The sequence below is a fragment of the Rhincodon typus genome, chromosome 11 (genome assembly GCF_021869965.1).
Source record: "Rhincodon typus isolate 14 chromosome 11, sRhiTyp1.1, whole genome shotgun sequence".
Taxonomy (NCBI): Eukaryota; Metazoa; Chordata; class Chondrichthyes; order Orectolobiformes; family Rhincodontidae; genus Rhincodon; species Rhincodon typus.
Genome location: NC_063342.1, coordinates 28,144,094 through 28,159,543, shown reverse-complemented (window position 1 = coordinate 28,159,543; position 15,450 = coordinate 28,144,094). Strand labels below are relative to the sequence as shown.

Here is a 15,450-nt window from a genome sequence, read left to right as displayed (position 1 = left end):
ACTCTCTCCGTGACTCCCTTGTCCGCTCCACACTCCCCTCCAGCTCCACCACACCCGGCACTTTTCCCTGCAACCGCAGGAAGTGCTACACCTGCCCCCATACCTCCTCCCTCACCCCCATCCCAGGCCCCAAGAAGACTTTCCACATCAAGCAGATGTTCACCTGCACATCTGCCAATGTGGTATACTGCATCCGCTGTACCCGGTGTGGCTTCCTCTACATCGGGGAAACCAAGCAGAGGCTCGGGGACCGCTTTGCAGAACACCTATGCTCGGTTCGCAATAAACAACTGCACCTCCCAGTCGCGAACCATTTCAACTCCCCTTCCCATTCCTCAGATGACATGTCCATCCTGGGCCTCCTGCAGTGCCACAACGATGCCACCCGAAGGTTGCAGGAACAGCAACTCATATTCCGCTTGGGAACCCTGCAGCCCAATGGTATCAATGTGGATTTCACAAGCTTCAAAATCTCCCCTCCCCTGACCGCATCCCAAAACCAGTCCAGCTCGTCCCTGCCTCCCTAACCTGTTCTTCCTCCCACCTATCCCCTCCTCCCACCTCAAGCCGCACCCCCATCTCCTACCGACTAACCTCATCCCGCCCCCTTGACCTGTCCGTCCTCCCTAGACTGACCTATCCCCTCCCTAACTCCCCACCTACACTCACCTTTACTGGCCCCATCCCCGCCTCTTCGACCTGTTTGTTTCCTCTCCACCTACCCTCTCCTCTATCCCTCTTCTATCCGCCTCCCACTCTCTCCCTATTTATTTCAGAACCGCCTTCCCCTCCCCCTTTTCTGATGAAGGGTCTAGGCCCGAAACGTCAGCCTTTCTGCTCCTATGATGCTGCTTGGCCTGCTGTGTTCATCCAGCCCTGCACCTTGTTGTCTCGGATTCTCCAGCATCTGCAGTTCCTACTATCTCTGATTCAATACTGTTCCTTGATTTTGTTTTTGCTGTTTTTCTTTCAAGTTTCTTCCTTTATTATGATTCCTTTGATTTTGATTCAGGTGCATGCTATCTATCTAGCTTTTCACAGCTCATCTACAAACATCTATTGTTTATTCACCTGTCCTAATTCCATGCCCTTTTCTATTGTACCATGAACCTTGTGGCTTTCGACTTTTTCTGCCTTCCACCAGGTAACAGATCTTCCCTTTCATTCTTTTGTCTCCCCCAGCCCTTTTTCACTGCTCAAAACCTATTACATCTCCACCTTTCGTTGATTCTGATGAAGAAATTTATTGCAGCCTATTGTGAGAGGAACCACAGTCATCATGGGAGGAGACCCGCATCAGTGTCACAGCAGCAGCAACTCAGCCCCATTCTCCCCTCCCCCCGTCAATTAACTCAGAGGCCGGAAGGGAGTGTTGCAGGATTCCTGGCTGGCCGAGCGAATACCAATTTAGCTCAGCAAGAAGCCAATTGACAGCCATTAATCCTAAATAATTAAGACAACGCAGGGTTAATAGAGACTTAGCGAATCTTGACAAGAAAGCATAAAAATTTAATTGAAGCGTGTGCAAGAGAAATTAGTTGGCCATTTGAGTGTGAGGTAATAGAGAGATGTTAGAACTAGGAAGATGGGAAACCATTCACCTTCTTTCTATATTTCTGGGCTTCCCTTCTAAAGCAGAACACAGTCTGGTGCCATGATATCTGTCCTTGCTGGCTGTACGTGGTAGTATGACCTTTGAGAGTGGTCAACAGGGAAAAGAGCTGCCCTCCTGCCTACTACTCAATCCACCAGCAATTTCAGACCCCTATGTTGGAATTGGGTAGCTGGCTTGCCTTTCTTCTGTGACTTTTGCAAGCTTTAGGGTCGAACATTGCAGTCTGAGAGATAGTTGCTAGCTTGCAGCATCTAATATGGTTTACAGCTTGTGCATTTAAATATAGTACTAGTGGTGTGTAAGCTGGAAGGTCCTGCCAGTGGTCAACACTTTAGGTTTGCTCACTAAGTGGCTCCCTGAGCAAAGTGCCCAACAGGCTTGCAACAGGTTGCAAAATGAATGAGATGAAAAAAAATGGTTACATCAGAAAATTCCTCCCAAGCCATGATGCACTGGATACTGTGAAGCTCACTCACCACCACACTGCAACTGCAAATGAGAAAACTCAGCCAATTATTACAAACTATGAGGGTGATCTCGAAGCTGGGTCTTAGTCTTTTGAGATCCATTGCTATTTCTTCATCATGTGGCGACATCCTACTAGGTGATAGAATCATAACATTATACATTACAGAAGAGGCCCTTTGGCCCATCTGGTCTGTACCACCAAAAAAGTGTTACCTACACTAATCCCACTTTCCCACACTAAGCCTAAGGCCTTGAATGTTTTGACATTTTAAGAGCTCATTCAAGTACTTTTTCAAGGTTGTGAAGTTTCGCAACTCAACTAGTCTAAGGTTTAATGCACTCCTGAATATTAACCCTTTCAGGGTGGGGTGGCATGGTAGCTCAGTGGTTAGCACTGATGCCCCACCGCGCCAGGAACCCGAGTTCAATTCCACCCTCCAGTGACTGTCTGTGTGGAGTTTGCACATTCTCCCCGTGTCTGCGTGGGTTTCTTCCAGGTATTCCGGTCTCCTCCCACAGTCCAAAGATGTGCAGGCTCGGTGGATTGGCTATGCTAAGTTTCCCATAAGGTCCAGGGATGTGCAGGCTAAGTGGCTTAGCCATGGGGAAATGCAGGGTTATAGGGCTGGAGTAGGGGGAGGGGGGTGGTTTTGGTCTGGATGGGATGTTGTTCGGAGGGTCAGTGAGACTCGATGGGCCAAATGGCCTGCTTCCGCATTGTAGGGATTCTATTTAAAAAAAACTCTCTTAACCTTTGCACAACAGATTCCCTGCTTGTTTTCCTCAAGTATTAATAAAGTGCAAAACATTCGGAGTGACTGCAGGAAGGAAAACTGGAGAAAATGAATACAAAACCTCGCATGGAGTGTCTTCATTAATAGTTAGTGTGACAGTTAACTGGAGGTAATACGGTAAACAGGAGCACCTCCACCCCCCCACCCAAACCCACTCCCTCCCCCGGACATTTGTCCAACCGTTAAAGACTGACAAAAAAAACTTCCGTTAACCATTTGCGGGCATGCAATAGTTAAAGTCTGAACGAATGCAAGTAAATAGTGGAGAAATAGCATTGGAAAAAAAAAGGGAAGAAATATCAATACGTTTCTGTAAAGTGCTACAATAATTACTTCCAAACTAAAATAAGATATAAAAGCATGGAGCTCTGGCCAGACACTTTTGAGACAATTCTGATAGAGTAAAAGGAGCAGCTAATCTACTAAAACGGTAACCGTGAATTGGTTGGCATTGCACTTTATGTTTGTTTGTACCATGTTAATAACAATGCTGAACAAAGTGTACTGATATTTACAATTTCAATGATGGTTGACTGAAAGAACAAGGAAAGGTAGTCCGGAGTAAAAACCTTTCTGTTGTGGACCTATATCTTTCGAAAAACCTTTCTAAGATATAGTAAGTACGACAAAAATTACGACAGCTGATTGTGTAACAATGTTAACAAAATGTTATCTGCTCTGACTGCGTATTTCATTACATTTTGTTCTGGGAGTAAGATTTAAAATTGTATGCAAACTCCAATACTGTGACTACTCCTGAGTTTGCTTCACGTTTAGTATTTTATCATGCTATTTTTCCCTGAGATTTAAATACAAGGTGTATCAACCAGGCTTAGATATGTTTCTTGTCCGTCTTCTGCATAAAACATCTGAACTATTCCTCTTTTTACAGACTTGACGAGCTTCAACATAATATTGGAGTTTAATTTTGTTATCATTTATTATGAATTCTTTTTTATTCTGTTGGAAGCCATGCCTAATGAGGAGCTCGCTGCTGCATGAAGAGCAACAGTAGATAAGTTGCACGATGAAGATCTAGTTAACAGAGACTTTCTCTTTAAACACATGCAAGTTGTGAGAAACAGGACAGAAACCAAGCAGACTGGCAGTTAAAATGTAACAGGACTTTCCCATACCTCTCCTGCCACACATCTATCTGACTGCAATCTTAAATTTTGGACACAAAGGACTCTTGTTCTAAGCCAGAGGAATCATCTTTTAGGTCCTGATTTGAGATTTTAACCTGAGGTGTAAGTGGGGAAGCATTGATTAGCTTCTACTATTAATATTCCTGTCTATGCCCTCATTTGGGTTCTTCCTATTACTAGATGAGCAAAAATCTCCTGAATTAAACTAATCTTTGGTCCCCACAATAAACTCCACTGTCTAGCCTCCCAATTTTATTCCAGTCCCTGCAAAATGGCTGACGTTGAGCTAACCTGCTTACCACCTTGGTGGTGTGTTTGGTCCCAAGATGAACTTCAACCACAGAGTGACAGCATCATTAAAAATGCTCATTTCCAACTCCCTTTCATCACTCAACCTTGTTCCAGCCTCAGTTCATCTTTTCCTTAAATTGTCATTTATACCTGCATTATCTCTAACCTTAAAGTATTTAAACACGCTTCTGGCCAGTCTGTCATATGCTGCCCTCCATAAACCTGAGTTTAATCTAAAATTCTGCTTTTTGTGACCTAATATGAATCATGTCCCTTTCACCCATCATCCTGACTCCCAATGGTTACAATAATATTACTCTTCAACTTTAAAATTGCTTTCAACTTGCTTTCAGATTCCACCATGGTTTCACCCTTTCCATTTCTATAATCTCCTCCAGTACTACAAATTTCAGAAATCCCTCCAGTCCTGTTTCTGGCCTTTGAGGAATCCTGTGTTATTAGCTCAACTTTTGGTAGCTGTACCATTAGTTGTCAAGGCCATGAGCTCTGGAATTTCCCCCCTAAATCTATCCCCTCTCTTTGCTCCTTTAAGACACTCCTTTACATTTACAAATTTGTTTTGTTGTTGTATAGGATAGTATGTATCTGGAACAGTTAGCTAATATAATGAGATAAACTACATCCATCATATTAAGGACATAGATGACTATTCCTGGGAGTTGCAATTGTCTCTAACTTTGCATTCTAGAATGTTTCAGTTGAATTAATATGTACTTTTAAGTTGAGCCCGATATCTCACAAGCAACTAGCATTTATCTTCGATGTGATGTAACTAATTAGTAAGGACTCTGTAGTAAACCTTTACTGATTATTAAGAATAGATCTTTCAGCTACTGATGATTTTATGTGGCGTTTCTTTCCCCCATGTTGTCAGTAACGTAGACTGATGCTAAAATGAATCTACATGGGACTTCTCAGTCACACCACTGTAACATGCTGGAGGTTTGGTCTCCCAACGTTATAAGGTGGTAACAGCAACTAGCACAATCTGAAAAAACAATTTTGTTCTGCAAAATCTACAACTATCTGACAAGAAGCCAGAAAGAAAATTTCAATTGAGAAAACTGTGCGTATATCTTTATTCAACAGCTCAAAAGCACACAGAGCCAGTCAGCTTCAATGAGTGCAGGAACCAACAGTTAGGAATTGAATTAGGTTTATTGTCACATGTACTCCATATAACTTCAGTGAAAAGTTTACAAGTTGCCACCTCTGGTGCCATCTTAGTTTCAAAGGTACCTAAGTACAGAATCCTAGGTACAAAGCAGAAAAACAAGGAAAATAAAGTTAAACATTACAGTCCTTCTTACTAAAAAGTAGAAAAACAAAGAAACGTAGTTAACAATTCAACACCACAGTCCATAAGTGCTTGGCCATGCTGGGCTCACACTCCTCATATCCACCGAATGCTAACTTTCATAATTCATGCGTTTCAAGGGGATGTAGACAGTCAGATGGAATGGTTGAAAAAGTGGCAGATGAAAATTAATACAGAGAAGTGAGACGTGATATGTTTTATTAAGAAGAAGAATGAGAAAAGACAACATAAAACAAAGGATAGAGATAGTAGGAACTGCTGATGCTGGAGTCAGAGATAACAAGGTGTAGAACTGGATGAACACAGCAGGCCAGGCAGCATCAGAGGAGCAGGAAAGCTGATGTTTTGGGTCTGGACCCTTCTTCATATTTTGCCCAATGGAAGCGGGTTGAAAAGAGTATAACTGGGGTGGGAGGGGTCTTTGATTATGTTGGCTGCTTTCCTGAGGTAGCAGGAAGTATAGACAGTCAATGGATGGAAGGCTGGTTTTTGTGATGGACTGGGCTGTGTTCGCAACTCTCTACATTTTCTTGTGGTCTTGGGCAAAGCAGTGACATCAACGTATCAGTATCTTTGAGTGAGTCGTTATTTGCCAGCCTGCTGCTCTGTGTAACTGTGTCCTACTACTGTAAATGTTACACATATGGCATTCTTTTTTAATACCTTAGCAATATTTGTGTCAGCAAAGCTTTCTTGATCTGCATTGATGACATTGACTTTTAGTAATTGTTGTTTGGCTCACTCCTCTTTTGGTTTCTACCTCACCAATAGAATGAATTCTGCTCGCTATCTTGTACTATTTTTTTCCTCAGGATTTCTGTGTGGTTCTTTCTGATTTCTGCTTTCAACATCATCTGAATGGCTTTCTCCAAAGTCAAATCTTCTTTGGACTGTATTAAATCTGACAAAGATTCTTCCGCAATCCTGTGTCACATACAAGAGGGAGAGCTGAATTGAATTATTTTGTGGTTCTCCTCTTCTGTCTTCAATATTTAATTTGTTGATTTTATTTATAAATATTTCACTTTTATTTACATTTCCCTTTACTGTACAGATACTTTAAAATATTTTGAAAGGAAATGTGACACAAAAGGTTAAAGGTACCTTCATTCTAAGAATAGCTTCTGAGCATGTGCATAAATATATTTTCCAATCACCATGAAATACATCCGAGAGTGTAGGGTTCCAGAGATGTTCTGCTTGCCATTTTTCATACACTGTTAAGTTTAACAAAGAAGTTCTGAAGAAAGATTATTGGGCCTAAAAACACATTTATTCTGTTTTCTCTTCACAGACATTGCTCGACCTGCTGAGTTCTTCCAGCAATTTCAGGTTCAGTTTCAGATATCAAGTCCTTCTTCATTTTTTGCTGCTTGTTTTACATTCAATCAAACCCGCCCATGTTCACCTACAAGACAGGAGGTTTGATCCTACCACAGTAATACTTTGGGCGGCATATTCTATTGCCTCAAGCAACAAAATGGGAAGATTAAATGGGTGAGAGATGTTGAATGAGCATACCGCATGCAACACTGAGAGTTGTTCCACAAACTTTGGTGAGAGACATATGTAATGATAAGTTAGAGTGAGCAATGGTGGATCCGCATGAGGTAGTATAAAGAATATAGTGGTACTTTCCATGCAGAGTGCAGAATGTCATTAGCCTACTTCTGGGTATTGTATTTAAACCCAGAAATAGCTTGCTATGTCCATTTAGCCTGGCAGGCACTGAAGGCATGTCATCCTTCGGTGGTCCATCAGGTAAAGAACAGCTCTTTCAACCATTCTCTCCACAAGCACCTCCAGGTGCCTGTCAGCAAAGCAAGAGGATACATTCCCTTTCTGTACTCATTCTTCAGTGATGAAAGTCAAACAGTACACTTTGGGTAGTTCTGGCTCACGAGATCCGAACTGCTCTGGAGCTGGGGTTTAAACATGGTGTCAGAGGTGTGAATGTTTCAATGAAAACTTCCACTGCCCTGCTGCATGATTCCTTCAACTGAACACTAAAGGCCAGTTACTTAATCAATGAGCTGAAGTGTCAAAGGTTTTGTGAGAAAAGGTTACATGGGCCATGGCAAACTACCCAACAAGAATTTCACTGAGAAAAATATAGAACAAAATCGTGGGAAAATTACATATTATATATGATTAAATCTAATTAAATTTGGAATCTATTGAAATTCTCAATGATCCCAAGTCCAGAATTGAGCATCACAGTGATGAATTCTGGGAAGAGTGTCCTGGAGTTACGTCACTGTGATGAATTCTGGGAGGAGTGGTCTGCAGTCAGCATTGCAGTGATGCATTCTGGGAAGAGTGTCCTGCAGTTAGGTGACTTTTCCCTATTTGGTTGCCCTGATGATTGAATGGATGGATGATTTGGGAGCTTCTGGGGATACATTGAATGTGTGAATTTATGATCTTCAAGACTGCCTTGAATGTGAGTCACAAAATAGTAGCACGCAGATCCGGCAATAATTTAGAAAAGCAAATAATATTTTAGCTTTAAGAAACAGGAATGGAGATGGACCATGTCTCCTGTTAAGCTTGCTGTGCCATTCCAATCAACCATTGAGTCTGCTCTGTTGAATTTGTTGGGAATTTGGTTCACATTAGATTATTCAGCGCACTGGGAGTGAGATGTGTTCTGTTTTCTGAAGAAGGGTCCCAACCCAAAACGTCAACTTTCCTGCTGCCTGGCCTCCTGTGTTCCTCCAGCTCCATACTGTGTTGTTTCTGTTATCTCAATCTTTTTTCAGCCTTCAGCAGTTGCATAAGAGGAGGATGCAAACCGATGAAGCCCTTGAACTATAAAAGGAAAGTAGAAAACAACTTAAACAAGGAATTAGAAGGGCTATTAGAGGTCATGAAAAGTCATTAGCAAATAAGATTAAGGAGAATCCAAAGGCTTTTATACATATATAAAAAAACAAGAGTGTAGCCAGAGGAAGGGTTGGCCCACTCAGGGACAAAAGAGGAAATCTGTGTGTGGAGCCAGGAGAGGTGGGTGAGGTCCCAAATGAATACTTTATGTAGTATTCACCAAAGAGAAGGAATTGGTGGAGAATCATCTCAGGGAGGGGAGTGCTGAATTTCTAAGCCAAGTTGCTACTAAAAAGTATTACAATAGATAAGTCCCCGGGTCCTGATGGGATCTGTCCCAGAATATTGGTGGAGGCAAGAGAACAAATTGCTGAAGCATTGACGGACATCTTTGTGTCCTCTTTGGCCACAGGTGAGATCCCAGAGGACTGGAGAATAGCCAATGTTGTCCCATTATTTAAGGAGGGTAGCAGGGATAGACCGGGTAATTACAGGCCTGTGGGTCTCATGTTGGTAGTAGGGAAATTATTAGAATTTATTCTCGGGGACAAGATTTATACATATTTAGAAGCAAATGGATCTATTAGTGATAGACAGCATGGTTTTGTGCAGGGGAGGTCGTGCCTTACTAACATGATGGAGTTTTTTGAGGAGGCGAAGAAGATGATTGAGGGAAAAGCGGTTAATGTTGTCTACATGGACTTCAATAAAACATTCGACAAGGTCCCTCGTGGCAGAATAGTACAAGAAGGTGAAGCCACATGGTATCAGGGGTGAGCTAGCAAGATGGATACAGAGGGTTACGGTGGAAGGATGCTTTTCAGAATGGAGGGTTGTGACTTGTGGTGTTCCACAGTGCTGGGACCTCTGCTCTTCATGGTCTACGTAAATAATTTGGAGAAAAACATAGCTGGTCTAATTAGTAAGTTTGCAGACGATACAAAGATTGGTAGAGTTGGGGTTAGTGAGAAAGATTCTCAGAGGACACAGCAGACATAGATCAGTTGGGCAGAAAAATGGCAGATGGTGTTTAATCCAGACAGATATGAGGTGATGAATTTTAGAAGGTCAAGAACAGATGAAAATTATAAAGTGAATGACAGACCCCTTAGGAGTATTGATATGCAGCCAGATCCGGATGTGCAGGTCCACAGATCACTGAAGGTGGCAGCGCAGGTGGGTAAGGTAGTGAAAAAAGCTTACGGCATGCATGCTTTCATTGGGAGGGGCATTGAGTATAAGGAAACACAAATCATGCTGCAGTTTTGTAGAATTTTAGTTGGGCCATACTTGGAATATTGCATACAGTTCGGGTCATCACACTGTCAGAAGGATATGGATGCTTTGGAGATGGTACAGAAAAGATTTACCTGATGTTGCCTGGTATAGGGGATTTTAGCTTTGAAGGAAGGTTTGATAGACTGGGTTTGTTTTCACTGGAATGCAGGAGGTTCAGGGGAGATCTGATAGAAGTTTATAAGATTGTGAATGGCATGGATAGAGTAGAAAGTATGAGGCTTTTTCCCAGGGTGGAAGGGTCAATTACTAGGGAACACAGGTTCAAGGTGCGGGGTTGGGGGAGGAGTTTGAGATGAGAGGTAAGTTTTTCACATGAAGGGTGGTGAGTGCCTGGAACATGTTGCCAGAGGAGGCGGTGAAAGCAAACACAATAGCAACGTTCAAGAAGCACCCGGACAAATACATGAATAGGAAGGAAGTAGAGGGATACAGCTCCTGTACGTGAAGACAGTTTTAATATGGAAGGGCAGAATATGTCAGCACAGTCTTGGAGGGCTGAAGGGCCTGTTCCTGTGCTGTATTGTTCTTTATTCACATTTCAGTGGTCTCTATTTTAATGCACAGATTTCTACTCATTGTCCAGGTTTTTGAGGAATACTAGAGTGTTGCATCCAATGAGTTTTTCTCAAACTTCAATTTTCTTGTTCATAGAATCCCTACAGTGTGGAAGCAGGCTATTTGGCCTATCAAGTCCACACTGACCATCCAAAGACCATTCCACTCAGTCCCAGTATAACTGTGCATTTCCCATGGCTAATCCATCTAGCCTATGCTGGCCTGGACACCATGGGCAATTTAGCATGGCCAATCCACTTAACTTGCACATCTTTGGATTGTGGGAGGAAACCTGAGTACCAAGGGGAAACCCACGCAGACAGGGAGAGTGTCTGTGTGAAATTTGCACAGTTGCATGAGTCTAGAATTGAACCTTGGTCCCTGGTGCTGTGAGGCAGCATTGCTTAGTAACCACTGAGCCATCATGCCACCCACAGTGTTGTTGTTAATGCATCCTTCATTTTCACAAATTTACTTCTGTCTTTATCCTTCTTCTGAATTTATGCATGTACAGTTAGGTGCAGAACGTGCCAGTCAGTCAACAAATCCAATTACTGACAAAAATCTGAGGAGTGTGAATATCTTCTGGGATTCCTTTACAGTCCTCCCATGGTTCAGTAGGTCTACTTTGACCATATATTCAAATGTACATGAATTTAAAGACAGGAGAAGACCAAAAGGCCAAGCTGATTCTTTGTAACATGGCAGTTATTTGTGGTTTTAATAGAAATTCCAGCACAAAATAATTGAAATGTGAATCAGCTCAGACATTAGTTACCTGAAATAAAGAAACATAAAATACTGGACAACAATGTTGTGCTTCTATGTTTGCTTCCACAAACTTATCAATTTCACAGCAAAGTGATTAACTGGGTTTAGGCCTTGCGCTTTTTAAAAGATAAGTTGCAGATTGCTCAGTATAATGATTAGTTATAGAATAAGGTCTGGGGTTTCCAATTCACCTTTAATTGTGAAACTCAAGTCACTTACAATTATAGACTGAGATTGAGAGCAGCCAGCAAAAAAGTCTTCTGATCCTGATTAGCTACAATACCAGTCTGGGTATGAGTATTGTTTCACAGAATTTATTAATTTATTACAATAAGTACAAATGAATGATATTCAATAAAGGCAATGAATTTGTCTATCTTTGGATACCAGCTTATAACTTCTGGCTGACTGAATTTATTTTTCTTTTAACTGAAGTTCTTCTTCTGTCTTCTCTTCTTACTATGCACCAAACTGCTAATTAATCCGTTCTAACAACATCCCCTATGCTGATCCAGTGGTCTTCCTGACCTTTGATTGGCTTGGCAATGCATGAATGGCAAAGTATTTGTATTGGATTGGTATGTGCCCAATTTCATATTGGTTTCTTAAAGCTGGTGGTCACTTCATTGATATAACATGCTGCTATTTCCTGACTGGTTTCCTAAGATGTTCATAATTTGTGAGACCATTTTTTTTTGTCATTACATTGTAGCTAGATCAAACCCATTGCCACCATGTCATATAAATGTCCATTACCAACAAGTGGTTGGCTAGATTGCTGCCTTCATACCTTTTTGTGATTGTGTCTGCAGGCCTACATGTTTTTATTTCATTCGTGGGACACAGGCATCGGTGGCTGGGCCAGCATTTATTTCTCATTCCTAGCTGCCCTTGAGAAGTTGGTGGTGAGCTGCCTTCATGAATTACTGCAGTCCATTTGCTGCATGTGGACTCATAATGCCATTAGGGAGGGAGTTCCACCAATTTGAGCCAATCACGCTGAATAAACGGCATTAAGTTTCCAAGTTGGGATGGTGAGTGGCTTCATCACAGCAGTGCTTAGCTCCAGATTCCTGGTTGTAGTTAGTTACAACTTGATCCATGGTATTATCTTTTCCAGCTCCTTTTTCAGCCTCCGTCTTTTAAACCCTAATCAGTCCCATTCGCTTCCTTTGTAGCTTCTAGCAGTATGAGTGAAGTGTACCACTGTTATAGTGCGTACGTTGTTGCTCCCCACTGGGGAAGCGAGCTCATAAATTGAACCCCACTATTTCTGGAGTTGTATCAAATGTTAAAGTCTGTTTTTATTTTTAAAAGAACATATGCCATCTCAATTTACCTGATTTTCGGATCAAGTTGATAGAAAGCACAAGCCGGGATTTTATACTAACCAAGAATTATTATTCACTGCAAGTAATTAAATCATAGCTAGAGGTAAACAGATTAAAAACCCACTGGAATGTAACACAGCAAGTTAAACCTCGAATCCACTTATAAGCTTCAAGTTTATTTCCAGCTCCAAACTGTTCAGCCAGCAGAAGATTAATCAGTGTTGTTGGCAAAGAAAAGATCTTTCATTAATAACTGTGTATTTAGTCAACACGTCTAATCAACTTCTTGTTGCCAACAAGGACCATATTAGTACATATTGTTAGCAATCTGAATTTCAGTTGCTCTCTGACCTGCTGTGTCCCGCCAGCTCCACGCTGTGTTATCTCTGACTCCAACATCTGCAGTTCTTGCTATCGGAGTGAGTTGAACTTCAATTCCCGCTGGTTTAAAAAGTTCTTTACAATGCCTCCCATGGGCTACAGATTAACTACTTTCAAGCCATTCTTTCAAACACTTGGTTTTTAAAGCAGTTCTTTTCATTCCAGTCTCCAGTTTTTAAGAGCACAATATTAAAAAGACAGAGCCCTTACAAGGTTCCGGCATTTGATTTTCACCTCCATCTTCAGCCACCTTCTGTTCTGATCTGAGGACCTTGGAGATGTCCCAGCTGTCCTTTTTTGCCCTGACTACTCATCTTCATTATACTCTCTCACCCTCTATCATTCGTGAGTTTATGGGGGTGACAGAAACAGGGTGTTAGAGAGGAATTTTAAAGAGGAGTCGGAGTCCTGCGTTCAGCAGTACAAATCAATCTTTGAGGAATGAAACTGCCATCCTTACCTGGTCTGGCCTACATATGACTCCAGACCCACAGCAATGTGGTTGACTGTTAACTGTCTTCTGGGCAATTAGGGATGGGCAATAAATGCTGCCTAGCTAGCGACACCCTCATCTGGCTAATGAATAAATCACTTTTACAGCTTTATCAAGTCAATAAAAGATGTTTATTTGGTTTCTTTAAGATTATGCTGGACCTGACCTTTTATCGCCCTTGCCTTATAATATTTCCCAACATTCTCCATCTATTCTTTAGGCTATTCCTGAGGTTGTGAACTTACAATTGTTTATTTTCTCGAGGTTATAATGACCTTGTTTCACAATTGTTTCTGCCCATTTTGCTATGTTATATAGCTTTTGGTATTCTTTTAAAAGTTATCTTGATTGTACATTTTTGATGATCTAATCTCCCTGCTGATGGAGTTAAAGCTTCTCTTAACAACCTATCGCTATTTATTTAATGAAATTCAATTGAATCCCTTAATGTTTGTTAATTGATTGCATTTATAATTTCAATATACCCATATGGGTGTATTTAATGAGTAGAGACAATTACCTAAAAAGACTTGATTATTGTAGGATCAGACTTTTCTTCTAGCCTGCATTGAATAACAAAATTGAAACTAGCTGGTACCAAGGCCTTTTTTATAAAGGTTTACCCAAGGGAGCTTATCAAAACCAGGCTCTGCTTCTAAGGCTGATTGCCTGTAGAAATCATCTGATTAAATTTCCCAATACATTAAAACTACTATCATTTTACAAATATGTGTCTACTCTAATATGGAATTATGGTTATTTAAAAGGCATCATTTAAGGTGGATCAAGCTTTCCATTTCTCTTTCATATTAAAATAGGAAATTTCACATCATAAGGTTTCCATCTGAACTACCCACATCAGAAAAAGAAGTCTTACTCTGTGTTCTAGCCCCATCTTTCTAAGACTCTATTGTGATTCTCAGAGGCATTTTGTGATCTGTCTGTGAAGGCCATGACTTGAGGTACATTAAATGCTGCATCACCTACAATTCTGTTCAACTGTTTTGTGTCAGATTTTTTAAAAAAAGCCACAACAGCCATTTCATGTCACATTTTGCCAAGGGCAGCTGCAATTTAGTTGTACAGAGCAGCACATAACTGTCAGTCATTTCTGCTGCCTGAGTACCAGCTGTAATCCTTTGGCCATCAACATGGGTTCTTATTACAAAAAGTAGTGAGTTTTTGAATTCTTCCAAGAGAGAATTTCTCAGAGAGCTTTTTACATGGCATTTTCTTCTTATGTTCATATTGACCTTTCAAAATTACTTTGCTCCACCCTTTCAAATTCAGAATAGGTTTACTCAAGCTGTTTCCTCAAATTTAGAAAATTTTGCCTGTACACTTCAGAAACTAACCAATACAACTGAAAATAGCTTTTCTCTTTCAATGAATAATCCTTAGAAGCCTTCTCTGACATAGCATCTTTCTTCCAGCACACAATGCAGTCTCGGAATAAGGAAAAATCAATTTGGCTAGACTTAAGGAACAAAATAGGTACTAATTACATTGCTAGGTGTAGCCTATAGATCATCAACTAGTGGAAAGGATGCAGAGGAATAAATCTGCTGGGGAATTAGAGGCCAACATTAATGAGTAGTGATAATGGGGGACTTTAGTCAGTTCACCAAATATAGACTGGTAGCGTGAGGGTCAAGTGCTCCTAAGTTGTCTTCAGGAGTGTTTCCCACAGCAGTATGTGAATGAATGATGTGAACGAATGATTTATTGTCACATGTATCATGCAATGAGAAGGACAGCAAAATACAGTCAAAAGCTCTTTCAATTTTGCCATGATCTGGCACCATTTTGAATAATTTTAAGAGTACAGAATAAAAAGAATGTAAAGATAATACTTAAAGCTTCATTAGTACTTCTAGTTTTTTGGCTTAAAGTATGTCTTCATTCCCACAAGAAAGAATGTACTGTTGGTCCTGGTTCTAGGAAATGCGGTGGGCCGAATGGTGTGTCAGTTGGGGAACATTGAAGAGACAGTGAACATTGTATTGTTAGGTTCTACATGGTGGTGGAGAATAACCAGAATGAATCTAGAGTGAGAAGAATCAATTGGCAGAGAGTGGGCTTCAGTATAGCAAGATCAGAACTGGGCAGGCTTGACTGCAATGAGAAGTTTGTGGGAAA

The 15,450-nt window shown here is 41.1% G+C and overlaps 2 protein-coding genes across 6 annotated transcripts in view; one reads left to right on the top strand and one right to left on the bottom strand.

Annotated features, from left to right (window-relative positions):
* The window catches only part of LOC109929418 (NXPE family member 3-like), a 456,754-nt gene that overhangs the window by 341,756 nt on the left and 99,548 nt on the right, over positions 1-15,450 (bottom strand).
* The window catches only part of LOC109929426 (NXPE family member 3-like), a 28,607-nt gene continuing 16,219 nt past the window's right edge, over positions 3,063-15,450 (top strand). For 3 of the 5 annotated variants that reach the window (XM_048602782.1, XM_048602778.1, XM_048602781.1), the window contains exon 1: positions 3,063-3,307. The gene's annotated coding sequence lies outside the window, so the exon portion shown is untranslated. The other 2 variants (XM_048602779.1, XM_048602780.1) reach the window with 2 other exon arrangements.